A 26,743-nucleotide genomic window follows, 5' to 3' on the forward strand; every position below is an offset into this window, starting at 1 on the left:
ATATAGCAGTGAATAAAACAAAGTTCTTCCCTCATTGAGCCTATAAAACATAGAAACAAGTAGCAATAATAACTTTAACATTGTTTTAAAGAAGGATTAAGAGGCCTTTAAAACACAATATACAGAGGAACATTATGTGGCTTATTGAGCATGCCACACCCATTGTCACTTCTTTATGAAGAAGTCCAATTTAGATGCAAAAATCATTACAAAGTGTGGCTTTGTTTTCATCACCGCTGCTCACCTCAACTCACCTGGGAGACAGGAACAATGACTGAATGAACTGTGAAGAGGGTGGAAGACCAATTGTCCTTGTGTTAGGTAGCAACAGGTTGAAAGGAAGAAGCACTCATTGCCCAAATCACCCCACTCCTGTGTGCCATTAACTCTCTCCTCAGGGATTGAAGGCTGGTTGGGAAAGACAGATCTGGGTAAAGGGTCAAATGGGAACTAGGCAAAAGTCAGAACTGAACTATGTATTTTTATAAGGCCCAGCAAGCTTCCCTGAGGTCAAACAACTTGGCAGAGTTCCAGAATCCCTTCTGTGTTTCTGTTTGTTCCAGGCTGTGGGACTAAAGCACTCCCTGCCAGTCCTCCTCTGCAACTCATCTTTGACGATACAGAATGGCTGCTAGGAAAATTCATCCTAAAGCTTTCTGTGCTGTGTTCTTTCCAACTACCTGCTTCCAAAGGAGAAATATCTGTTAGTTCCCAAGCACAAGTACCACTTAAGATCCTGAAGCCCATTTGGATGTGATTCTTTTCCAGTGATTAGCTTAATCAGAAGAACTGTGAGCACAAATAACTGCTCTGTGTATCCTCAGAGAACAAAAGGACATAAGCATTAAATTGTGGCATAAGTAACTTGTTTTAGAAATATTTTTAAAATGTAATTATTACGATGCCTGGTTACAGTGGACTGTGGGGAGGGGTTGAACTCAGTAAACACTGTGACAAGGACTGCATCTCTCAACTTGAACCCCAGATTGTTTGATTAGACACAAAGCCAACAGGCTAGGATGAAAAACTTTCTGAACAAATACTCAAATTATTTCTTTTATTTTTTTTAGTTTCCTTTTTATTTACTAGTCTCTCAAGGAGTGGAGGAAGTAAGGAAAGGAAATGACAAAGATAATATCCAGGCAAGTATGAGCGTTTTCCTGTACTAACTATACTCTAGGCAAAACTTTGTCACCAATGAAACTATTGGCAAGTCTCAAGGAAAAGATATTAATGTGGCTTTCCAAGACCAACCTGCTAGGGTACCTACTGGGCAGGGAGAGAGAAGGAGGTTTAAGTGTGTGGAATTACTGTTAAAGGAATGGAAGCCAAAAGTGCTTCAGCCACCCTTGCATCAGTTACACTATCTTATACATGTATAATATGATACCACTTTGGACCAAAAAAAATTAACTGTATACATATAACCAGATAGAGTTAAGGGTGTGTGTGTGTGTGTATATAATATACAGATATATATATCTGTATATTGAGGTTTGTGTGTGTATGCATGTGTAAAACCCTATATATAGGATTAAAGATATAGATATAAATATAGATATACAGTACAGATCTAGCTGTGCACATTGACTTAGTGGTGGGGAGGGGAGCAAATATGGAAGACTTCCTAGGGTTTTTATTTTAACATTTTGGCTTGTACTATTAGCCTACAATGTCGATGCTTTACTTTTTCTTCTTTAAGAGCAGAAGGAGGGTGGTTTGTCTCTCAGACCACATTGAAGAATTGGAGAGCATCCTGTGTACCAAGCTCTTGGCGGCAGCAGACTTATGAAAAGTCCACCACTAGCTCAGTTTCTTGCGCTCTGGGAAAAGCTCTCAGGAGGCAATCCCTTCCTCCCATATACCCCACCTCTTTCCCCGCTTCTGTAGGCCCAACCCAGAGTTAGAATCTGGGGACCGACCTGGCTGGAGCCTGGAGCAGGGACCCCACTGCTTCCACTGTGCAGAACAAAAAGGGCACTGCAGGGACACTCAGTGATGCCGGAGGAATTGACCTAACCCACCAAAAGCTGCCCTGACCTTCTCTTAACAAACAGCCTGGAGTGAGCAATATCCCTGTCTTCAAAACAACTTTTAAAATGCTTGCATAACAGAAAGAAGGCAAGTGTGCACAGAATAAAAACCAGCTAAGGGAGAAATTACATAGCACTGGCTTAAACATTGTGTGAACTGGTTGCAGGAAGAGAACTCCAATATATTTCTTATATATTTCACACACATTAAAAGGAGGGCTGAAAGGACATTACACAGATTATAAATTCCACTTGTCATTGGTATATATAAGTGAGAAATAAATAGTTGTGTCAGCATTTTTGTCCATGAATACAAAAAGGGTTTCAATCCTTTCATCTCTAATTCTCACAACTCTGTCTACCAGCTGAGAGAGCTGTTGAGAAGTAAAAGCAACTTTTTCAAGTCACACTTCAACTAGTTTAAAACAAAAGTCTATCAAACACAAATCCCATACACATTCTCCTCAACACGCAATTTCTCCAAAAGGAAGCTACTGCTTTATGTAAATATAGTGAAAATTATGATGATGATGCAATTAAATGTAATTTTGGCTATTATTTATAGCTAAACAGAGTAACTTCCAGAGTAGCTGAAGTTTTATCCTCTGTGGCAGAGGCACAGAGCCGAACTGAAGCCAGACTCTGCATGGAGACTGGGGAAAAGTAATGTTCAGCACCTTACCAACTGTAAGGTAGAAAATAAAGCAAATTATTTTGTTAAAAAAAATACACAAAATTATCTATATCCCCACATTCAGAAATAAGTACTCTTTACATTTTGATTTATTTCCTTCTAGCTTTTTAAAATGTGAATGTTTTCTTTGTTTGCAATTAAGCTCTTACTATACTAACTGATTTTTGTGTTTGCTTTAAAAATTTTAAAGATAATACAGGCAAAAACAGTGAAAAACTAAATGTCTTTCAACAAATGACGGTACTCATAAGGAATCTAAGTAGCTATTAAAAATAATGAAACAGATCTGTATGAAGTGACTTGTAAAGTTTTCTAGGATATGTAGTGAAGTGGAAAAAGCGAAATACTGAACAATATGGAGTGTACAATCCCAATAAAGCAGAAAGAAACTATGTGGCTATGTGCATGCATGTATATGTGTACATGTATTATCCTCTCCCCATATATGTTTGTGTGGTCATAGAAAAAAAGACTACAACAGTGGTTGTCTCTGTTATAGTAAGTATATGTGCTATGAACTGAATGTATGTGCCCACCATAAAATTCATTTGTTGAGACCCTAACCCCAGTGTGGTCATATTTGGAGTAAGAAAATAATTAAGTTTAAATGACATTATAAGTGTGGGGTCCTGATTTGATAGGATTAGTGACCTCATAAGAAGAGAGACCAGAGAACTTGCCCTCTCCCTCTCTCCTTGTGCATATACCAAGGAAGTGTTCTGTGAAAACACACAGAAAAGGCAGCTATTGACAAGTCAGGAAGAAAGCCCTCATCAGAAATTGCACCCTGCCAGAACCTTGATCTTGGACTGTCTAGCTTCCAGACCTGTGAGAAAATAAATTTCTGTTGTTTAAGCCACCCAGTCTGCAGAATTTTATTAAACAGCTCAAACAGACTAAGACAATATATTTCCTCTGAAATACAAAAATAAAGAACAACTATTTTTTTTAAAAACAATCCTTGTGCATTGTAGACATTTTGGGGAAAAAAATGAAAAATCTTACCCTAAATTTCACTCTTCTAGGATCAGCCACAGTTAACAGGTACAGAACCTTCTAGTCTTTCCTCTGTGTATACAAACATATATATATATATTTTAACCACCATGAGACCACACAGTTCATACCGTTATAACATTTGCTGTAAGAAAAAAAAAATTAACACAACTTTCCATTCTTTTAATATTCTTGTCTAACATTATTTTTATATGTTCTATATACAGAAAAGCATATAGAATGGTGCTTTGGCTTGAATGTGTCCCCAAAACAGTATGTGTTGGAAATTTAATCTGCAAGTGCAACACCGTTGAGAGGTGAGGCCTAATGGAAACTACTTAGATCATGAGAGCTCCACACTCACGAATGGATTAATGCCAATTATAAAATAGCTTGAGGCTGCGGGTTCAATCTCTTGCTCTTTCTCATCCTCTTTTCGCCCTTCCACCACGGGATGATGCAGCAAGAAGGCCCTTGCTAAATGCAGGCCCTTCAATCATGGACCTCCCAGAACCATGAGCCACTAAATTTCTGTTCATTATGGATTACCCAGTCTCAGGTATTCTGTTACAGCAACACAAAATGGACTAAGACAGATGGATATATACTATAGCTTACTTGAAATAGAAAGAAGAGACTATTATTTTGCTGGTCACAAGAGTTCTATTTCCCACCCTCCTGCAACTTCTCTAGACCTGACCCTAATCTCCCTCCAAGTGACCAGTGATGAGCTATGGACAATGTCATAAGCAGCCACCAAAAGAAAATCATTCACTCTATGAATCTTCTTGATAATATGCTAGTGGTTGCAGATCTCTTTCATAGAATATTCTTCTATACGTTTGTGAAATAAAAACAAATCTGGACTTAGTAAGAAAAGACTTTATTCAAAAAGATTATTGTAAGGGGAGATTATTGTAAGGAAACTATTGCAATACGGGGAGAAGGACTATTTTAACAGGAAGAATGCTCTGACCATGAGATCTGCAAGCATCTCAAAAGTTAGGCAAAAAAAAAAAAAAAAGAAAAAGATTTTTTTCTTTTTCAGAGAGGAATAAACAAAGCTAGGAAGAGCTAGGTGTGAGAAAGTAGAATAAAAGATGGGGCGATCAGAGAGTATATGAGAGAATGTCTGACCGCGAGACCAGCTTATTCTAAAGGGGCACTGTATGCTAGCCCAGGCTGAGGGTGGGCCAAAGTTCAGGGTCCTGGAGGAAGGAAAGAAGCTTAACCAAAGTTTGAATACCAAGACTTTTGTTCCAATTGATCAATGGGACAAGCAGTTTAGCTAATCATTTATGAGGCTAAAAAAAAGAAATTTTGAGGATCTATGTCAGGCCTTGTTATAGGTAAACAAAGGAGGCATCTGTAAGTCTTTTTATATTATTATTATTATTATTTTTATTTATTTATTTTGAGACAGAGTCTTGCTCCATTGTCCAGGCTGGAGGGCAGTGGTATGATCTTGGCTCACTGCAAGCTCCACCTCCCAGGTTCACGCCATTCTCCTGCCTCAGCCTCTGGAGTAGCTGGGACTACAGGCGCCTGGTACCACGCCCGGCTAACTTTTTCTATTTTTAGTAGAGATGGGGTTTCATCGAGTTAACCAGGATGGTCTCCATCTCCTGACCTCGTGATCCGTCCTCCTCGGCCTCTCAAAGTACTGGGATTACAGGCATGAGCCACCACACCCAGCCTATTATTATTATTTTTTTAAACAGAGTCTTGCTGTGTCATTCAGGCTGGAGTGCCGTGGCACAATCTCAGCTTACTGCAACCTCCACCTCCCTGGTTCAAGCAATTCTTGTGCCTCAGCCTCCCATGTAGCTGGGATTACAGGCACACACCACCACGCCCAGCTCATTTTTGTATTTTTAGTAGAGACGGGGTTTCACCATGTTGGCCAGGCTGGTCTCGAACTCCTGACCTCAAATGATCCACCCACCTCAGCCTCCCAAAGTGCTGGGATTACAAGCGTGAGCCACCATGCCTGGCCTCTGTAAGTCTTATTAAGTCATTTTCCAGAACACAAAGAGTCGGGGGATTTCTTACCCTTTACTGTCTTTCTGGCTCAGGTGAAATTAAACATTGTGAAATTTTGCAAATAAGGTTAAAGTTAGTTACTGGGTACCCTCACTATTGTGTTGGGCATATCCCATAAATATTTTATAACAATCCCATAAAGTACATGCTATAGTCTAGTCCTCATTTTCATAAATAGAAACTAGCTCAAGGAGGTAACATTCTCAATGTCACAAGACTAGTAAGTGAACACAGAATTTACTCAAACTCAATTCTTCGTAATTCACTCAGTTCTCAACACTGTACTGCTTTCATCAAAGTTACATGGAAAATATTTGTAACTGGAAAGTTGGTAGGTTCCTTGGTGATCTTTAAAGGGTGAATGTAAACAATCAAATTATCTTGGAGTTTATATAGTCTAAGTGGAAGGTGATTTGGAGAAATGAAACTTATGTGATAGGAAAAAAATACAGATTTATACATCAAACTACCTGGCTCTGAGTCCTACCTCCATCATTTCCTGAGGAAGAAATTTTGGGTGAGTTACTTAATTGAGTTGAGTCTCAGCTTCCCCACCTTTGTGGGGAAGAGGTTATAACAATATCTGCCTCACAGGAGCGTTTCAAGGTTTCTCTAATTTGTTCAGGTATATTATCTGCTTTGCAAATTACAAAACACCAGTACAAAATTAGTGAGCTAACCTTTATTTTCCTTCCTAATTATTGACCAACCAAACTTCAGAGAGTGCTATTAACAAGATTAAAGCTCATCAAAGTTAGCTAGAATGTTCTATAGAGTTGTTGACATGTTAAGTTGAAGCTGTTATTTACTTCTACAGATGAATATGTAGAACATTTCTAACAGGAGAATGATCCAGGGCTAATAATTTAAACCTGACAGGGTCACTGAGATTGCAGTGCTTCATATGCAGAAGATGCGTGAAACAATTGGATAAAAAGAAACAGGGAAGCTTACAGAACACTTGACCAATAACACTGTGTATAAAAGCTAGGAGTGCTTTACTGAGATAGTGAAAAGATATGCCTCTAGTCATAATATAGCAATGCACTCAACCCTTATTACACAGTGCTGCCTACAAATGTTGTTAGAGTTTATTCTGACTCTGTTTCCATTATTATAAAGCCCCACTTTTGAGGATTTGTAATTCAGCCAAAATAATTTGCTACAGGAGTGTTTCAAAAGACCTTTTTATAACCCTTTGAATAAACCCCAACATTAGAAATTCTAAACAATAAAGACCCTGCCACTTCTAAAGCAGTTGTTGTTGGATGAGTGTTAAATTTTTGGTCACGTGGGCTTTATTTCTATTATATGAAGTTCTTCTAGATCACATCTTACTTTAGTTAATAGGCACTAATAGGAAATGGAGGGCTTCAAAACAGATTTCTTTGGTACACTTTTTATTAAGGGAATGAACAAAAAAGGCATTTGAATATAAAGAAAAAAAGTTAAGCGTGTTTGCTAGGAAGTCAATCAAGCCCTGAAAACTTAGATTTACAAAATATGAAATTTTTACTTTGCCCAAACCATATAATAAAAGCCGTGTGCCTAGGGAAGTTCATTAAATTTTTTAAGGTACTAAGGGAATGATGGGAAATACTATAATAGAAAGATCACTTAATCCAGGATTTTCAAACTTTGTTCCTAGGAACATCAGATGTTAACAGTTGGCCCACGCCCAAACAAAACAAACTAAAGAAAATAAACAGGCCAGGTGCAGCGGTTCACGCCTATAATCCCAGCACTTTGGAAGGCCAAGTGGGTGGATCACTTGAGGTCAGGAGTTCGAGACCAGCCTGGCCAACATGGCGAAACCGTGTCTCTACTGAAAATAACAAAAATTGGCCAGCCAGGATGGCATGCACCTGTAAGTCTAGCTACTCAGGAGGCTGAGGCAGGAGAATCACCTGAACCCAGGAGGCGGAGATGGCAATGAGCCGAGATCATGTCACTGCACTCAAGCCTGGGTGACAGAGTGAGACCCTGTCTCAAAAAAATAAATAAATGAATAAACAATAAACAATAAAATGAATTCCGTTCGTTATATAAATTTGGCTGCAAAAAAATAAGCCCTCCTTGCAAAGCCAGAGAACAACAGCATATTGAAAAGTTAGAGAGCATCGGCATATTAAAAATCCTGAGAAATACATTTAAACCTGTTTAATATGTTTAAGTCAGTATTTCCCACATTCATTTTTACCATATGGCTTTTTTTTTTTTTTTTTGCAATCAACCACTGTTAATCAGCAAACATCAAGAATCAGTAATTTAATCTACAGAGTAGAGATTCTCTTTGACTGCTGAGAGATCATTCACTGCATTAGAATCCCCTGTTAAAAATACAAATTCCAGGACCCCAACCCCAGACTCACTCACTCAGCCTGAGGAGTAAGAGCCCATTCTGCATAGTGACACTCTCCCCATCCCTGGGATTATTATGCAAATGAAGCATGGCAGCCACTGACTTGTTATCCAATAGGATATCCCAAGGGTGTAAAATTGGTGGATGCTGTTTTCTGGGATAGAATGGACACATTTTTTAAAGATAAAAATATCTTTTACTAGGAATCATTCTGTAGAGGACATATAGTCAAGTAAGTGTAATGCAAAAGGTGCTCTGCAAAGTGACTTTACAGAAACATAGAAAGGCCTCTGGTTGAAAAATCTCCTGTCATCAGTCATGGCAGTCAGAATTTCAATATCAAAAATTCCATTGTTCTTGGAAGTATAAATTGAAATAACTTTTCTCAAAAGCTATTTTACGTTAGATGTCAAGAGACTCAAAAATATAAAATGGCTTTAACTTAGTGATTCTACTTCTGGGAAAAAACACTTAAATTCAGAAAAAAACTTTTTGTACAAAGAAGTTAATTGTAAACTTTTAACAGGGAACCTAAACCTCTGACAGTGTGTAAATAAATTAGTGTATATTCATATAATGTAGTATTAGGTATTTATGCTAAAATTTATAATAGCACAAAAAACACATTGTAATGCTAATTTTAAAAGCAAAGATAGTGGTCATGAATAGGAATTAGGGAGAGGAGAAAAGGAGGCAAATCGCCTTTTACTTTTAACTTTTAAACTGTTAGGATTTTTTGTTACAAACAACATGCATCATTTTGACAATTTTTTAAAAAGTGAGATTAAAAACAGCCTTAAGAATATAAAAAAAAAAATACACCAAAACTTAATAGTGCTTATATGTAAGGAATAAGATTTGGAATAATTTTAATATTTGTCTTCAATCTTATGTGTTTTCCAAATTCTTTCTGATAAATGTGTACTCCTCATATAAACATAATCTGAGCATTATTCTTTTAAAATTCTACCTGTTTGAGATAGACACTCACATACATCACAAATGGGACTAGAAATTGGCAGAACACTTTCTGAAGACATCTGACATGAAAGTAAATTCCTTTCACAAATAGAAAACATAACATAAATCATAAACATAAAATAAATTTCATTTTTAAAAATTTACCAGGAAGTGTTCAGCAGAGAAGTAACCTATCTAGGCCAGGCTTGGTGGCTCAAGCCTATAATCCTAGCACTTTGGGAGGCTGAGGTGGGCAGATCACTTGAGGCCAGGAGTTCGAGACCAGCCTAGCCAATATGGCAAAACCCCATCTCTACTAAAAATACAAAAAAATAAAAATAAATAAATAAATAAATTAGCCGGGCTTGGTGGCACAGGCATATAATCCCACCTACCCGTCTCTACTAAAAATACAAAACAAAATTAGCCGAGCATGGTGGCGGGCGCCTGTAGTCCCAGCTACTCGGGATGCTGAGGCAGGAGAATGTCATGAACCCGGGAGGTGGAGCTTGCAGTGAGCCGGGATTGTGCCACTGCACTCCAGCCTGGGCGACAGAGCAAGACTCCATCTCAAAAAAAAAAAAAGTAATTTAAAAAAAAGAAGTAACCTTATTTAGTGCACTGTGCAGTAATTTGCCCTCTAAAAGAACGAACACTGTTTGGAATCTCTTCTAGAAAACTGTAAATGGAAAATTGGATGCAATTCCTAAAACTTGAGAGCCTAGAGGAGGGACCATGAGAACTGGGTCTTGTACCTGTGAGGAGAACGCACAGGACAGTAGATGCTGTTATCTCTGAGAGTCTGCATTAGGGCTGATTCCAGAAAAGCTGCAAACTAGGGCTTGGTGCGGTGGCTCACGCTTGCAATCCCAGCACATTGGGAGGCCAAGGCAGGGGGATCACTTGGGCTCAGGAAGTTCGAGATCAGCCTTGCCAACATGGTGAAACCCTGTCTCTTCCAAAAACACAAAAAATTAGCCAGGTGTGGTGGTGGCTACCTGTAACCCAGCTACTCAGGAGGCTGAGGCAGGAGAATTGCTTGAACCCGGGAGGCGGAGGTTACAGTAAACCGAGATTGTGCCACTGCACTCCAGCCTGGGTGACAGAGAGGAAGAAAGAAAAGAAAGAAAGAGGAACGAAGGAAGGAAGGAAGGAAGGAAGGAAAGAAGGAAGGAAGGAAAGAAGGAAAGAAAGAGAAGGGGAAGGGAAGGGGAAGGAAAGAAAGAAGAAAGAAAAGGAAAGGAAGAGAAAGAGAGAGAGAGGGAAGGAAGGAAGGAAGAAAGGAAGGAAGGAAGGAAGGAACTAGAGCCAACAGCCTTTTTTTTTTTTTTTTTTTTTTTTTTTTTTTCCAGATTTTTTTTCAGTTGCTGATGAAACCAACTGACAGGAATAGGAAGCAAAGGCAGAACAGGAAGCAATCCAAGAAAGGTCAAGTCCCATCTTCCTCCTCCAGTTTTCCTATCTCCCACTAGCACTGCCTACTGGCAGAGCCCAACAGGAAAGCATTTGATAGAGCAGAAATGTAACTGCAGAGTCTTCAGCCTAGTATCACAAAGCAAAGAAGCGAGGGTTTGGAGCTGAATGACAACAGCTTAATAATCAGCACACACAACATGTTATATAAAACAGGCAACTTGAAAATGATTCAAAAACCCAACTATGTCACCCTTTTTGTCTTAGGAGTCCAACAATGGAGAACTCTTTCCCTAGCTTTCTACAGTCTTTCCTGTATCTAACACACAATGAAACAATAGGATAGTTTCCAAAAAATATTTGAGGTCTTGTCTTAACCATTTGTTAAAAAGTAAAAAGAGGTAAAATTAATTTTAATAATATTTATCATTTAACCCAATATATATAAAATATTGCAATTTTGATATATGATCAATATAAAAAATGAGATATTTTACATTTTTTCCTTGCACTAAATTTTTGAATTCAGTGTATTTTACACTTACACCACATCTAATTTGTTCTAGCCATATTTCCAGTTCTCAATGTCACATGTAGCTAGTGACTAACTTACTAGACAACATAGTACTAAAGGATGAGTTTCATCCAACCAAGAGATAACTGAGAAAATATCAGCAAAAAAATGAGTGTATATGTGTGTGTGTATATATATATATATGTATAATTATGGAGTGTTACAAACAAAATGAGGACAAAGGAGGTACTGTGAAAACATTTAATTATTACAAAAATGGGAGAAAAAGAAGGGAAAAAGAAAAAATTTCTATGCAGCAGGGTCTTTTGATCTCAGCAGTTTTAAAATTTTGTGTCAGATAATTCTTTGTTTTGAGAGCTGTCCTGTGTATTATAAGATATTTAGGAGCATCTCCAACCTCTACCCACTAGATGCCAGTAATATACCCTCAGTGTGACTACCAAAAATGTCTCCATTGCCAAATGCTTCCTATGGGGCAAAATCACCCCAGTTGAGAATCACTGTTGTATAGGTAATAGGTAGAAGAGTTAAAGGAGACTATTAAAACCTAATAAATCAGATAGCAAAAGATTACATGAGGAAATAGAGGTGAATAGGTATTATAAAAGATAGTACAAAGTACAAAGGTAATCACAACAAAAATAAATATCTTTGTAAATACTGAAAGTAAATATAAAAGAGCAAAGAACACACACCTCATAGAGAAACAAAGCAAACATTATACAACACAAATAATTATGTATATATTATATCAAAATTCAGAGCAAACATACCAGTCACATCAATAAATGTAAATAAGCTGAACTCCCCTACTAAAAGAAAAATATTTTCAATTTGGCTCACAAAGCAATACCCAGCAATGTGCTGTATATAAAAGTCACATTAACACAAAGTGATTCAGAACTAATAAAAGGATGGATAAATGTACCAGGCAAATAGAAACAATAAGAAAGCTATAGTAGCAACTCTGATATCAGAACTCAAGCCGAGAAAGCAGTATACATAACAAAGAAGAGAATGTTTGCATGCTAAAAGCTAAAATTCACAAGAATATTTGTTATAAATTTCTTATAATTTGTATTTCTTATAACCAAATAATACAGCAATCACCTTTATAAAGCAAAAGCTATAGAGATGCAATGAAACAGAGATTAAAACACTTATAATAGAAGACTAACACACTATTATCAACATAAGGCACATCAAGTACTGTCCTATCAATACGGATGTAGAAGACCTAAACAACACAGTCAGTAAGTTTGTTCTGATGGCTATATATCAAAATTTGTGCACTGATTAGAGAGAATAGCACTTTTTCTCAAGTGCTTACTAAACACTATAAAATTAATTAAATATTAAGCTGCAAACAAAACATCAGTAGCTTCCATAAAGTAGAGATATTAAAGCAATAATCTATGATCACAATTAGAAATTACTAATAAGGTAAAAAAAGGAAGATCCTTCCACCTGGAACTTTAAAAAGAAACACCTATTTAGCAATTTAAAGAGAAACACCTATTCTCTTGGGTAAAAGAGAAAATATAATCCAAAATTACAGAATGTTTAAAAAATAATAAAAATGAAAACACTTCATAGCATAATTTGTTTGAACACATTTACAGTAGTAACTAGAGGAATTCATAGCACTAAACACTTACCAATAAAAATAGAAGAATGAAAATAAGTAAGTTATATTTCCAACTCACAAATGAGGTAGAAAAAGCAACAAAATAAATCAAAAGAATTTATAAACAGGAAAATCAGGAAGATATGCAAAAATTCATAGGTGGAGAATAGAAAAACAGTAGAACTAATTAATATATCCAAATCCTGCCTCTTGGGAAAAAATGAACAAAACAAATTGCTAGTTCTCATGGTAGAGAAAATTCATATATAAATATACAGAATAAGAAATTACAATGAGGGTCCAGGCACAGTGGCTCATGCCTGTAATCCCAGCACTTTGGGAGGCTGAGGCAGGTGGATCACTTGAGGTCAGGAGTTCGAGACCAGCCTGGCCAATATGGTGAAACCCCGTCTCTACTAAAAATACAAAAATTAGTCGAGCATGGTGATGGGTGTCTGTAATCCCAGCTACTCAGGAGACTGAGAAAGGAGAATTGCTTGAACCTGGGAAGTGGAGGTTGCAGTGAGCTGGGATTATGCCACTGCACTCCAGCCTAGATGACAGAGTGAGACTCCATCTCAAAAAAAAAAAAAAAAAAAAAAAATTACAAGGAGGAAATAATCATTCAAATAAAAAAAAAAACTCATAAGATGTTAATTTGCGGCCCTCTATGCAAATAAATTTAAAAACCTAGAAAGGAATGATAATTTCTAGAGCAATATAACCAAAACTGATCCCATTAGAGAGTAAAAGCTTGAATAGAATGATTTCTTTAAACAAAATAATGTTATCAAGGAATTATCCCACCAAAAGCACTGGGCTAAGACAGTTTCACAGGGAATTTTTACCAAACCTTTAAAGAACAGAGACTACTAGTGCTCCATATATTGTTCCAGAGTAGGGGTCCCCAGCCTTCAGGCCATGGACCAGTGCTGACCCATGGCCTTTTAGGAACTAGGCCACACAGCAGAAGGTGAATGAGCATTACTGACTGAGCTTCACCTTCTGTCAGATCATCAGCAGCATTCACTTCTCATAAGAGTGCAAATCCTATTGTGAACTCCACATGTGAGGGAACTAGGTTGTTTTCCTCATCAGAATCTAATGCCTGATGATCTGAGGCGGAACAGGTTCATCCGGAAACCATTTCCCCCAACTCCCAATCCCTTGTGTGGAAAAATTGTCTTCCACGAAATTGGTCCCTGGTGCCAAAACAGTTGGGGACTACCGTTCCAGAGCATTGAAAATGAGCAAACCGACTTAACTTCTTTTAAAGAAGGAAGTAGAACATTGATAATTATATCTAAAAGTACAAACAAATGAAAACTAAAGACCAGTGAATATCCATGCAAAAGTGCTAAGTAAAATGTTGACCAGCAGTGTCCAAACCTAAGGAAGAAAATAACACACCATGATCAAGTAAGATCTACCCCAGAAATTCAAGGTGTATTCCACGTTATTAAATCCACTAATATAATAAACTATCTTAATAGATCTGAGGGGAAAATGTGTTTATTTTTATAAATGCTGAAGAAAAACTTTGACAAATTCAACACTCATTTCTGATAAGAAAGTTACTCCAGAGAATAAAAATTGGTAGATATTTTCTTAACTACCTAAAATACATACACCTTAGCCTTAAAAAGTCTTAATGAGGAAACACTTGAGGCATTTTTCACTAAGATTCAGGAACAGGCAAGAAGGCCAAATATTTCCATTACTATTCAACTTTGTAGTAGAGGTATTAGTCAATGCACATAAACAAGAGGAATCAACTGAAGGCATGAGAATTGTTAAAGACAAGTAAAACTACCTCTGTTAAGTAGATGATATGCTAGTGCACATAAAAACCCCCAGAAATTTAAAGGTAAAACTGGCCCCAATAATAAAAGAATGAATAAGTCAGGACATAAAATTAACATTCAATAATCAATAGTCTTCATCTACACAAATAATAACCAGTTAGAGAAAATAATAGTGGACAAATTCCCAATAATGACACCAACGGAGAAAATTAAATATTTAGAAATAAACTTAAGAAATGTCCAAGACTTGTGAGGAAAGCTTTAAATCAATCCTGAAAGTCACAAAAATAGATGTAAATGAACAAAAAGGCATTTCCTCTTGTTGGATACTACAATGCAGCAGCATAAAGCTGTCAGTTCTCCCCAAAGTGAATTTATTAATTTGATGAAATCCCATTAAATATAGTAACAGCTTATTTATGAAGCTAGATAAGTTGACAAAAAGGTTCATAGGGATACTTTCGGTTTCAAATCTGACTTGTAAAGAGCTTGGAGGTTGTCACACTGTGTTTACAAGAAAAAGCTGTACAAACTGAAAAATCAATTATTTTTCTTTAACCCATTAGAAAACTGAGGTTATAAGGCAAACTGCTACCCCCAAATCTGGAGAAGCAAGCTCATCTAGAGAGACACAGCTGAGATCTGCTTACCTGGAACAGAAGTCTCTGGGTCCATAAACTAGTAGGAACCTTCAAATGGTAGTTTTGATGAACCACAGGACAGTAAGTTTGAACTCGAATTGGAATGAGAAACTCCTGGGGACAGTATCCTTGGGGTCTATAATTCTGTGAGCTTTCCTTTTAGGAACTTTATCAGGTTCTCAAAGAGGAGACTGAGAAAGACACGCTCATGCCTCTGACAGGGGGAAGGAAGAGTAATCATTGTGAAATACAGAAATATGAACAGAGCTTTCTTTGTAACAAAGGTTTACTTGAAGGGAAAAAACATTGTCAGAGTCATGATGAAATCTTTCTTGATATAATCTGTGATAACCTGTGGGGTTCCTATCAATAAATCATTCCTCCCACTCCAGTAGCCTCTAGCTTTTCTGTCTCACCTAAAGGGGTTTAAAATAATGTTAAAAGGTGTCAGGAATTAGAGGCAATAAATTGGGAATGTCATAGCTAAAGAAGGGAGCAGGGATGAAAGGAGAGAAACACAGGAGAAGGTCATAGCCCCAAAACAGAGGACCACTAAAACACTGATATTTAATTGGAATATTATAGAATGCTCCCATCCCTCCACACCTTACCACCATACCACCACACAAACAAGATTACAGTAGAATTACCATTGGATTATAGCTAAAGGAGCAGCAAGATACAGACTCTGAAATGCACTTAGGAAGTCCCAAAATCAAGAAGGGAGAAAAAAAACAAGGGACATATTTGAAGCCTCTGATAACTATAGCTATAGGAAACATTAAACATAGCCCCACTCCTAGGCAGGTTAACATAAATCCTCACATTAAAGGCCAATTTACCTCAGTTCATATTATCTGATACAACATGTCCAGCTTTTAAGGCATGACAAGGCAAAGAAAGGCAAAAGGCAAGAAAATAGTCTGAAGAGACAAAGCAAGCATAAGAACCAGACTCAGATATGACACAAATGTTGGAATTATCAGACAGGGAATTTAAAATAATTATGATTAATATGTCATGCACTCTTGGGAGACAACATTCAAGAAAAGACGAGTTATTTAAGCAGAGGGATGGAAACTCTCAGACTCAAAGGGAAACGTTAAAAGTAAAAAGCACTGTAACAGAAGTGAAGGGCATCTTGGATGGGCTCATCAGGAGACTGGACACAACCAAGGAAAGTCTCAGTGAGCTTGCAGATAGGTCAATAGAAACTTCCCAAATTTAAATGCAAAGAGAAAAGAGGAAAGGAAAAGTATAAAAACAGAACATTCAAGAACTGTGGGGCAGTTTAAAAAGGTGTAAAATACATGTAGTATAGGAATAAAAGGAAATTCTCAAACAAAATCATAATGATGGGGGTACGTCAATTGGACACAGGAGCCAACTGAAAGAGTCCTCAGGGGCCAAAGTTGAAACAATTTCAGCAACAAAATAAAGAAATATCAAATTATAGCCCAAAATATAGAATATCCATGAGTCTATCCTGATATAAATAAATAATTGAATAAATATATGGGGAAGAATAGATAAATCTTTAGGATGGAATTTCAAATAATTTATGTAGATACTCGATCCTCACGGAAGAGAAGCATAACTCCCCAGTCTTTAAGTGTGGTCTATATGTAGTGGCTTCCTTATCAAGAGTAGTATGAAAAGGGTAACTTCACAGTGGAGAAACATGATAAAAACTCTCTCTGCCAAGTGTTCAAGGTTCACATCAACAGTGATGTCATGTTGACAATATATGATAAGTATGTCACTTTCCATCTTTGGTTTTCCTCTCTCAAACCCAAAACCCAATATAATCATGAGGAAAACATCAAAGAAATCCCAATTGTGAGACCTTCTATAAAATGCCTGACCAAGAATTCTTAAAAACTGTCATGGTCATCAAAAAAAACAAGGAAACCCTGAAAAACTACCACAGCCAAGTGGAGCCTAAGAAGATATGACAAATAAATATAATGTGGTATCTAGGATGGAATCCTAGGACAGAAAACAAACATTAGGTCAAAACCAAAGAAATATGAATAAAGTATGAACTTCAGTTAATAACAAGGTATTATTGTTATTGGTAGTTATTGGTTCAATTATCATGACAAATGTACTATACTATTTTAAGACGTTAATAATAAAGGGAAACTGTGTGGAGTATATCGGGAATTTTCTGCACTATTTTTGCAACTTTTTATATATCTAAAACTATTCTAAAATAAAAAGTTTATCTTTAAAAAGTTCGTATGAAAAACAAATATGCAAAAATTGTCAGGAAAACACTAAAAGCAAATCTATGAGGGATACTAATCCTGTCTAGATTTAATCCTACATTAAAACATACTATAGACCATACATAAAGTAATGTGGTACTGATGCATAGACTAACAGAAATTAAATAGAAAGCCCAAAAGTAGACATAAATATGTGTAGGAATTAAATATATGATAAAAAATATCATCTCAAATCACTGGAACAAAGGTTTAATAAATAGTGCTGGTGTTACCGGGCGGGTCTTTGTTCTTAGAGCTCCCAAGATGGTGATGGGCTGCTCCCAAGATGGTGGCAGCTGCTCCCAAGATGGCAGCAAGCCTTTTGTTCTCTGACCTGGGGTTCTTGGCCTCACAGATTCCAAGGAATGGAACCTTGGGCCATGCAGTGAGTGTTACAGCTCTATTAGAAGCCGTGGGTCATGGAAGAGAACCATGGAACCCAGTGGTTAGTGTTCAGCTTGATTAGGACAAACCCGGGCACTTAGCTGCACCAGGAACAATGACGAGCCTCTAGCCCAAACGGGAGTGGCAATGGGTGCCTTGCTGGATCAGAAGCGCAGCAGACACCCTGCCGGATCCGGAGGGGTGAAAGTCAATGGTGGGTCTGTGAAGGTGGCGATCAGCAGTGGTAGACAGAGAGCAAAAGTTCAGCTCAAGCCAGAACAAACACGGACCAGAAGAGTGTGCAGTTGCAAGATTTGATAGAGTGAAAACAGAGCTCCCATACAATGGGAGGGAACCTAAAGGGGGTTGCCTACTCCCAGCTCAAATTCCTGGGGTTTATATCCCAATCATTGTCCCTCCCTGTGTGCTCTCAGGCGATATATGATTTGACTATTTCTTTACCTCCTGCTTATAGCCTAATTTGTATTTTAGTGAGCCCTCTTTACTACCTGATTGGTCGGATGTCAGCTGAGTTACAAGCCCCGTGTTTAAAGGTGGGTGCGGTCACATTCCCCAGCTAGGCTTAGGAATTCTTAGCCTAGGAAATCCAGCTAGTCCTGTCTCCCACTGGGTCAATTGATGAATCATATGGAAAAAAACAAAATGAGATGCAGACTTCACATCAAATACAAGAATAAAATTCACAAATTATCAAATATAAATATTTTAAAATGTAATTAGACAGAAGAAATGGAATTCACTAGAAGAAAGCATGAGTGAATTCCTCTTTAAACCTCATTGTTAAGAGAGGCTTCCTATGACTCAAAATCCGGTGGCAATTTTTTAAATTGAGAAATGAGTACAGTTTTAAAAATAAACATTTTTTGCCAGGCACAGTGGCTCATGCCTATAATCCCAGCACTTTGGGAGGCCAAGGCATTTTAGGGACAGGCCCCCCAGTCTGGCCATAAACAGGCCCCAAAACTGGCCATAAGCAGAATCTCTGCAGCACTGTGACATGCTCACGATGACTATGACGCCCACGCCGAAGGTTGTGGGTTTACTGGAATGAGGGCAAGGAAACACCTGGCCCACCCAGGGCAGAAAACCACTTAAGGCGTTCCTGAACCACAAATGATAGCATGAGTGATCTGTGCCTTAAGGACATATTCCTGCTGCAGATAACTAGCCAGAACCCATCCTTTTGTTTTCCATTTTAGTTAATCTATAATCTATAGAAACAATGCTTATCACTGGTTTGCTGTCAATAAATATGTAGGTAAAACTCTGTTCGTGGCTCTCAGCTCTGAAGGCTATCAGCCCCCTGATTCCCACTCCACACTCTGGATTTCTGTGTGTGTGTCTTTAATTCCTCTAGCACTGCTGGATTAGGGTCTCGACTGAGCTGGTCTCAACAAAGGCGGCCAGATCACTTGAGGTCAGGAGTTCGAAACAAGCCTGGTCCAACATGGTAAAACCCCTTCTCTACTAAAAATACAAAAATTAGCTGGGCGTGGTGGCGGGCACCTGTAATCCCAAATACTCAGGAGGCTGAGGCAGGAGAATTGCTTGAGCCTGGGAGGTGGAGGTTGCAGTGAGCTGAGATTGTGTCACTGCACTCCAGCCTGGGTGACAGAGCAAGGCTCCGTCTCTAAATAAATAGGTAGGTAGATAGATAGATAGATAGATAGATAGATAGATAGATAGATAAAAACCTTTTTATTGCAAGAAATACCATTAGTAACATCAAAAGACAAACAATAAACTAGGGGAAGAAAGAGCACCTTCTGTCCACACTGGAGACTTTCTCTTCCCAGAAAAAAAAAAAAAAAATTTAATTTAATGTAAAAAAGACAACTGACAAACTAGGAAAAAATACCTGCAACATTACTGCAATAGAGATATTCCTAAGAAACAAAAAAAAAAAACTTAAAAAAATTTAGAAAAATATTTAGAATATAAGAACTCTTAGGACTCAACAATAAAAACACAAACAACCTAATTTTAAAAGCCATTTGAATAACACTTCATTAAAGAAGATATATAGCCCAGGCACAGTAGCTCACACCTGTAATCCCAGCATTTTGGGAGGCCAACATGGGCAGATCATTTGAGCCCAGAAGTTCAAAACCAATCTGGGCAACATGGCAAAACCCTCCTCTACAAAAAAATACAAGAATTGGCCAGGCTTGGTGCTAAATTTGCAAATTTAAAAATGAAAATAAAGAAGATATACAGAGGGCAAATAAGTACATGACAAGATGTTAGACATCATTAATCATTGAGAAAATGTAAATTAAAACACAAAGACCTATTACACATTTACTAGAATTGCTACAATTCAAAAGAATGACAGTATCAAGTCAAGACAGGGATGTAGAGCAACTGGATATCTCAAACATTATTGGTTAGGATGCAAAATAATACAGTTCATGTGAAAAATAGTTTAACAGTACCTATAAAGTTAAATATATTATAGGAACCAGCAATCTCATTTGTAACTATCCAAAATAAATAATAATATGTGACCACACAAAGACCTATGTGAAAATGTTTATGACAACTTTATTCATAATAGCCAAAAACTAAAAACAGCAACATATAAACATACTGGTAAACAGAGAAACAAATTGTAGTACAACCAAGCAATGCAACACTACTCACCAGTAAAAAGGAACAAACCATGAATGCATGTAGCATGTATGAATTTCAAAACATTGTGTTAACTGAAAGAAGACAGACACAAAAGGCTACATACTTTATGGCCAATTATATGACATTCTGGAAAGACGACAGCATATAGAGAGAAATCAGATCCATGGAAGCTGGGGTAAAGAGAGGGGATTGTGCAAAGAGGCATGAGGAAATTTTTAACGATAAAAATCTTAAAATTTTTAAAAAGACAAAGGCTAGAATAACCTTTGTAATGTTGGAATAAATTTGAAAAATAAAACAGAGGTGGGGAAAGAAAAAGACAAATTAAGTGTTTCTTAGAGACAGATCAAGGCAGGAGGGCGGATGGAAAAGAAGAGATACCTGATGACTAGAGGCTGAGAGGAGATTCCTGGGAGAAGAGATGGCTCATAAGGCTTTTTCTGGAGAAATTCTGAGTTTTTGTGGGTAAAACTTTATTTTGTGTCCCAAAAATCTTCAGGAATAAAAGCAAACGTCTCATTGGCATTGGCTCTATTGGATTTCTTGTGGATGCATTAAGGTTAGCTCCTGACTAAAACAGAGTTAGTTTATGCACATGAACAGAGTTAGTCAACATCCTGCTTTTGTTTCAATGTCTCAGATCGAAAAGTTCTTCAAGTCTAAGGTTGCTGAAATTGGCCTGGCATTTTTAGCATGCATAATTCTAAAGAGAATGACCATTTTGAAAAGCTATAGTCTTTTATCTTCTTTTATATCAGGTTTATTTTATCAGAGAAATAAAAGTAGAGAGGTTTTACTCATTTCAGGGAATGCCTTAATAGTATTCTAATGTCTATTGTGATGATAAAAATGAAAAATTAGAGGTAGGAGAAATTGCTAAGAGTATTATCTACAGAGAAGACTGTTGAGACAAAGTTTGCATGCAACAGATTTTGTTTTCAAGTTCAGTTATTTTCTTTTTTCCCCCTCACATTCACTTCATTTCTGGAAAGCAAGTCCTCTCCAAATCTGCTTGACACCAAGTTTTGAACACAGAATTACTTTCTTCTGTTTTATTAAAATAATGTTAGTACCTTTAATGCTAAAGTTTTCTTCTTGTTTCATTTGTAAACATAAATAAATACATAAAGTTATGTGTAACTGTATTAGTCCATTTTTATGCTGCTGATAAAGACACACCCGAGACTGGGCAATTTACAAAAGAAAGAGGTTTAATTGGACTTACAGTTCCACATGGCTGGGGAAGCCTCACAATCATGGCAGAAAGCAAGGAGAAGCAAGTCACATCTTACATGGACGACAGCAGGCAAAGAGAGAGCTTGTGCAGGAAAACTCCCTCTTATCATAACCATCAGATCTTGAGAGACTTACTATCATGAGAACAGCATGGGAAAAACCTGCCCTCATGATTCAATCACCTCCCACTAGGTCCCCCCCAAGACACATGGGAATTCAAGATGAGATCTGGGTGGGGACACAGCCAAACCATATCAGTAACTTTAGTAAATTTGCAATTACTGTTTAGGCAAACTATACTTTTAATATTTCAAAATAAACATTTTTATTAACTCTAGTTTTGTACAAAATGATTACAAAGATATATACTAGATAATATATATAATAGATATATATAATAGATACATACTAGATAATATATATCTACTATATTACAAATCACACAGGTATATATTCTTTTGAAACATTTGTTATATAATTTCAATTATATCTATCCTTTATCCTTTTTCTTTTTTATTTTGATGTAGGGAAAATCTTTTTTTTGATATTTATTGTCCAAAAGATATTATATTGCTTTATATTCTCAACCCTCTGAACCTCTCCCCACTCTACCTTTTTCTTTCCAAATAGCCACATTGTCTTTGGATACATCAAAGAAGTCTGGATATAGCATAAGGCTGATAGATGAGAAACATAAATGAGAGGTTCCAAAAACATGGCACTGTAAGATTAACACAGGTACCACCACTGACCCTCAAAAATAAGACTTCTTTTTTTAATTAAGATTTCCATAACAATTACATGTTATAAATAATTGTATCAAAAGCCATCTGAATTCATTATTTTACTTATTTCTTTCTTAATCCAATTTAATTTCATAACTCTGTTACTTTAGAATGCTGATACTAGGAATTTGCAGTTGAAGAGATAGCACATTTCACCAAAAACAATCTGAGGCTTATAGTTTTTTCAAGCAAAGTTTTTGCATGGAATTTTTATTAGTTCATTTTGCTGAATGTACCTTCTTGAATTTCAGGGGCCATTGGTCATGTGATAGAAAAATCTTTGACCATTGTATTGTAGTCATCACGAACAAATTATTTTATATTTTTGTTAAGTGTACTTATTGCTAAATGACGTGATTTTTTTTTTTCTTTCCAACTTTTAGGTTCTAGGGTACATGTGCTGGTTTGTTATATGAGTAAGTTGCATGTCTCTGGTCTGGTGTACAAATTACTTTGTCACCCAGGTAGCGAGCATAGTACCAAATAGGTAGCTTTTCATTTCTCATGTACCTCCCACCCTCCACCCTCAGGTAGGTTCTGGTGTCTATTATTCCTTTCTTTGTGTCCATGTGCACTCAATGTTTAGCTCCCACTAATAAGTGCGAACATGCAGTATTTGGTTCTCAGTTGTTAATTTTTTTAACTGGATCTTAAAGTGGAAAACATGTTTATTAACATTTAAACTCCCCTCATACAAGGCCATATAAAAATTCTTAGTATTTCGATTATACGTTAGTCTACATTTTCTACATAGTTACAATGACATCATTAGTTCTGTTAAACATAAGTCACTTACTTTCAAATCCAATACTCAAATAATTTCCTCTGTACACAGTTTAGCAGGGCTAATTAGCATAAGATGCCATTTATTAAGAGGTATATGATCTGAGTATTAACAGTTGCTGAGGTTTGGTATTTTTATGCAGCATTTTCTTTTTGCTTTGATAACAATACCACAAAACTCTTAAGGATACTGAAATTTAGTAAGTAAAGTTCAGAGACATTACTTTAGCTGTTGAGTCAAATCTCTACATAACACTATAGTAATTAAAACGTTAAAAAAAAAAAAAAAAAAGAAGTGTTGAAATGTGCACTAGTATAGACTGCTCCTGTCAGGATAAGACTCTTTGGAACAGAAAGGGAAAAAACAGCTTTGAGTTTCTTTGTGCTGATAGGAGGAAAGGCACTGAATTACCTTGTTGCCTCTCACCAGTGATGGAAGGTCGGGTAAATGCCAGAACATATTCCAACTCAACAACTCTAGGTAACTTTGTGGAGGTGGAAGCTGGGTTATTTCATGCTAGGTGGCTGTAGCACTAACCTCATGTATAAAACGCAAAATACTTAAATACTGTGATCTAGGTCTTAATTGCAAGCTATGCTGAGGACTTTTTGTTGTTGTTTTGGCTATACTTTCATTCCAAAAGAAGAGCTGAATTGATGCTTGAGTTATAGCACCAGTCTATTATTATTAGTGAAGAAGTACACTCTTGCAGATAAATACCATATCAAAAGTCCTTTTTCAGCAATTTGATTAAATTTTAGAATACTAAAAAATAAGTTATTCCTACAGAAATCTTTGAAGGGAGAAAAAAAATCAAATTACAGTATATACCTAAACATTTTAAAGGGAAATCAATCATCTTCTGAAAGTCAAACAGTATTTGCTATGTATCGGGGGAACCCACCCCCAATATTTCAATGTAGGTTCTATTTTCCATAAGTGTTGACTGGCTGAGAAATAAAGAGAGACAGTATAAAGAGAGGAATTTTACAACTAGGCCGCCGGGGGTGACATCACATATTGGTAGGACCATGATGCCCACCTGAGCCTCAAAACCAGCAAGTTTTTATTAAAGGTTTGAAAAGGGGAGGGGGTGTAAGCACAGGGAGTAGGTACAAAGATCACATGCTTCAAAGGGCAAAAAGCAGAACTACTGATAAGGGTCTATGTTCAGTGGTGCACATATTGTCTTGATAAACATCTTAAACAACAGAAAACAGGGTTCAAGAGCAGAGAACCAGTCTGACCACAAATTTACCAAGGCAGAGTTTTTCCCCACCCTAGTAAGCCTGAAGGTACTGCAGGAGACCAGGGCGTATCTCAGTCCTTATCTCAACTGCATAAAACAGACATTCCCAGAGGGGCCGTTTATAGACCTCCCCCTAGGAATGTATTCCTTTCCCAGGGTATTAATATTAACATTCCTTGCTAGGAAAAGAATTTAGCGATATCTTCCCTACTTACACATCCATTTATAAGCTCTTTGCAAGAAGAAAAATATGGCTCTTTTTGCCCAACCCCACAGGCAATCAGACCTTATGGTTGTCTTTCCTTGTTCCCCCAAAATCACTATTTTTCTGTTCTTTTTCAAGGTGCACTGATTTCATATTGTTCAAACACACATTTTATAATCAATTTGTACAGTTAACACAATTATCACAGTGATCCTGAGGTGATGTACATCCTCAGCTTATGAAGACAATGGGATTAAGACATTAAAATAAAGACATGCATAAGAAATTATAAAAGTATTATTTGGGAACTGATAAATGTCCATATTAAAATGAAATCTTCACAATTTAAGTTCCTCTGCCGTGGCTCCAGCCAGTCCCTCCATTCGGGGTCCCTGACTTCCTGCAACAGCTATGTTATAATCCCATTCACAATTAGGCTGCAACTGGACCACAACATTATGTTCATCAGTTTCATTTTCTTCATCACTACTGTTGGTATCTTCATTGTCATCTTCCTCATAGTCTGAAGATTCGGTCATGTTCTGATGTGAGTTGGATTCTGACAAAGCCCCAAATGACTGGGCACTGACAGAAGCTAAAGGTCTAAGTAAAGGGTCACTTCATTTTATTCTTGACTACCATCTGTGTCAGAGTCTGGATTGCCTTGAGAAAGAAATTTTTGCTTGCACACTGGACAGGTTTTTTTGGTTTTAGTTAGCCAAGGGTCTACACACTTGCAGTGATAAGCATGGGAACAGGAAAGGATTCTGAGCTTGTCTCCATCTTCCTACTCATCTGAACAAATGGCACATACATCATACTCATCTCCTTTATTGAATTTATGTATAGGGAGTTTCTTAAGTTGATCTTTACAAAGTCTGTTTCTTCTAGCTCTATGTCTATCCTGGAAAAATTTTGTGATCCAATAGAAATGAAAGCATATTTCCATACAACAAATGTCCATATCAGCTTTATTTGTAATAGCCAAAAACATGAAAATGACTATCAAGATGAGACAGATGCCCACTATGACAAGGAAGGAAATTAGGCAGCATTCCAAAGGAAGACTAAATTCAAGAACTAAAATAAGGTGGCCCCCTTTTTCATATGTGAATTCATCTTTCAGAGAATTAGCTGATGATTCGCCAATAAAGACAGATAGAACATCAATTTTCTTTAGTACCTCAATGTCGTTGGATCCAATGCTAATGAGGTCATCAGAATCAATATTGTAAACTATGGCTGCTTTGTATTCTGCTCTCTGTGCATTTAAAACCTTTATATCAAAATTACAATCAAGTCATCTAATTAACACAATGAAAGTGCCAGACGAATTGTTTTTTACTGGTGGAGGCACTATGGGTTCACAGGCATTCTCTGGTTTTGAGTTAATCAAAAAACCCTTTAAACCTTCAGCTGGAAGTCTATAACCAAATCTTTCAGGGAGGTCATCAAACGTCTGAGACGTATTTCCAAAGTTATATGCTAAAATGTCTGCTTCTACAGGCAGTAGGTTTAAGAATGCAAAGAGCTGGACAGCCACGATGCTGTAGACTTGTGTGGCTGAAAGCATAAGCATCCCTATGGAGAGCAGCATCTTGTTGTAAAATCACCTGGAAGTCCAGCCCCCGGAACACAAACAGTCTTGCTGGCCACATCACAGGAGAAATCCCTACCCTGACTTCATGATTGAATATCTGCACTGACCCCACAGCCTGGAGTAGTAACAGGGATGACAACACCTCTTGTGTTAATTTGTTAGGATAATGGCCTCCAGCTGCATCTTGCAAATGACATGATTTTGTTCTTTTTAATGGCCGTGTAGCATTCCATGGTGCATATGTACCACATTTTCTTTATCCAGTCCCCCACTGATGGGCATCTGGGTGGATTCCATGTCCGTGCTTTTGTGAATAGTGCTGCAATAAGCACATGCCTGTGTCTTTTTGTTAGAACAGTTTATATTCCTTTGGGTATATACCCAAAAATTGGATTGTTGGGTCAAATGGTAATTCTGCTTTGAGCTCTTTGAAAATTCACCAAACTGCTTTCCAAAGTGGCTAGGA

At 37.1% G+C, this 26,743-nt stretch overlaps 1 pseudogene; it reads right to left on the reverse strand.

Annotated features, from left to right (window-relative positions):
• Window positions 1-19,650: 19,650 nt before the first annotated feature.
• On the reverse strand, window positions 19,651-26,274 carry LOC100431852 (E3 ubiquitin-protein ligase RNF13-like; annotated as a pseudogene).
• Between the last annotated feature and the right edge of the window lie 469 nt (window positions 26,275-26,743).

This window comes from Pongo abelii, chromosome 2 (assembly GCF_028885655.2).
Source record: "Pongo abelii isolate AG06213 chromosome 2, NHGRI_mPonAbe1-v2.0_pri, whole genome shotgun sequence".
Lineage (NCBI taxonomy): Eukaryota > Metazoa > Chordata > Mammalia > Primates > Hominidae > Pongo > Pongo abelii.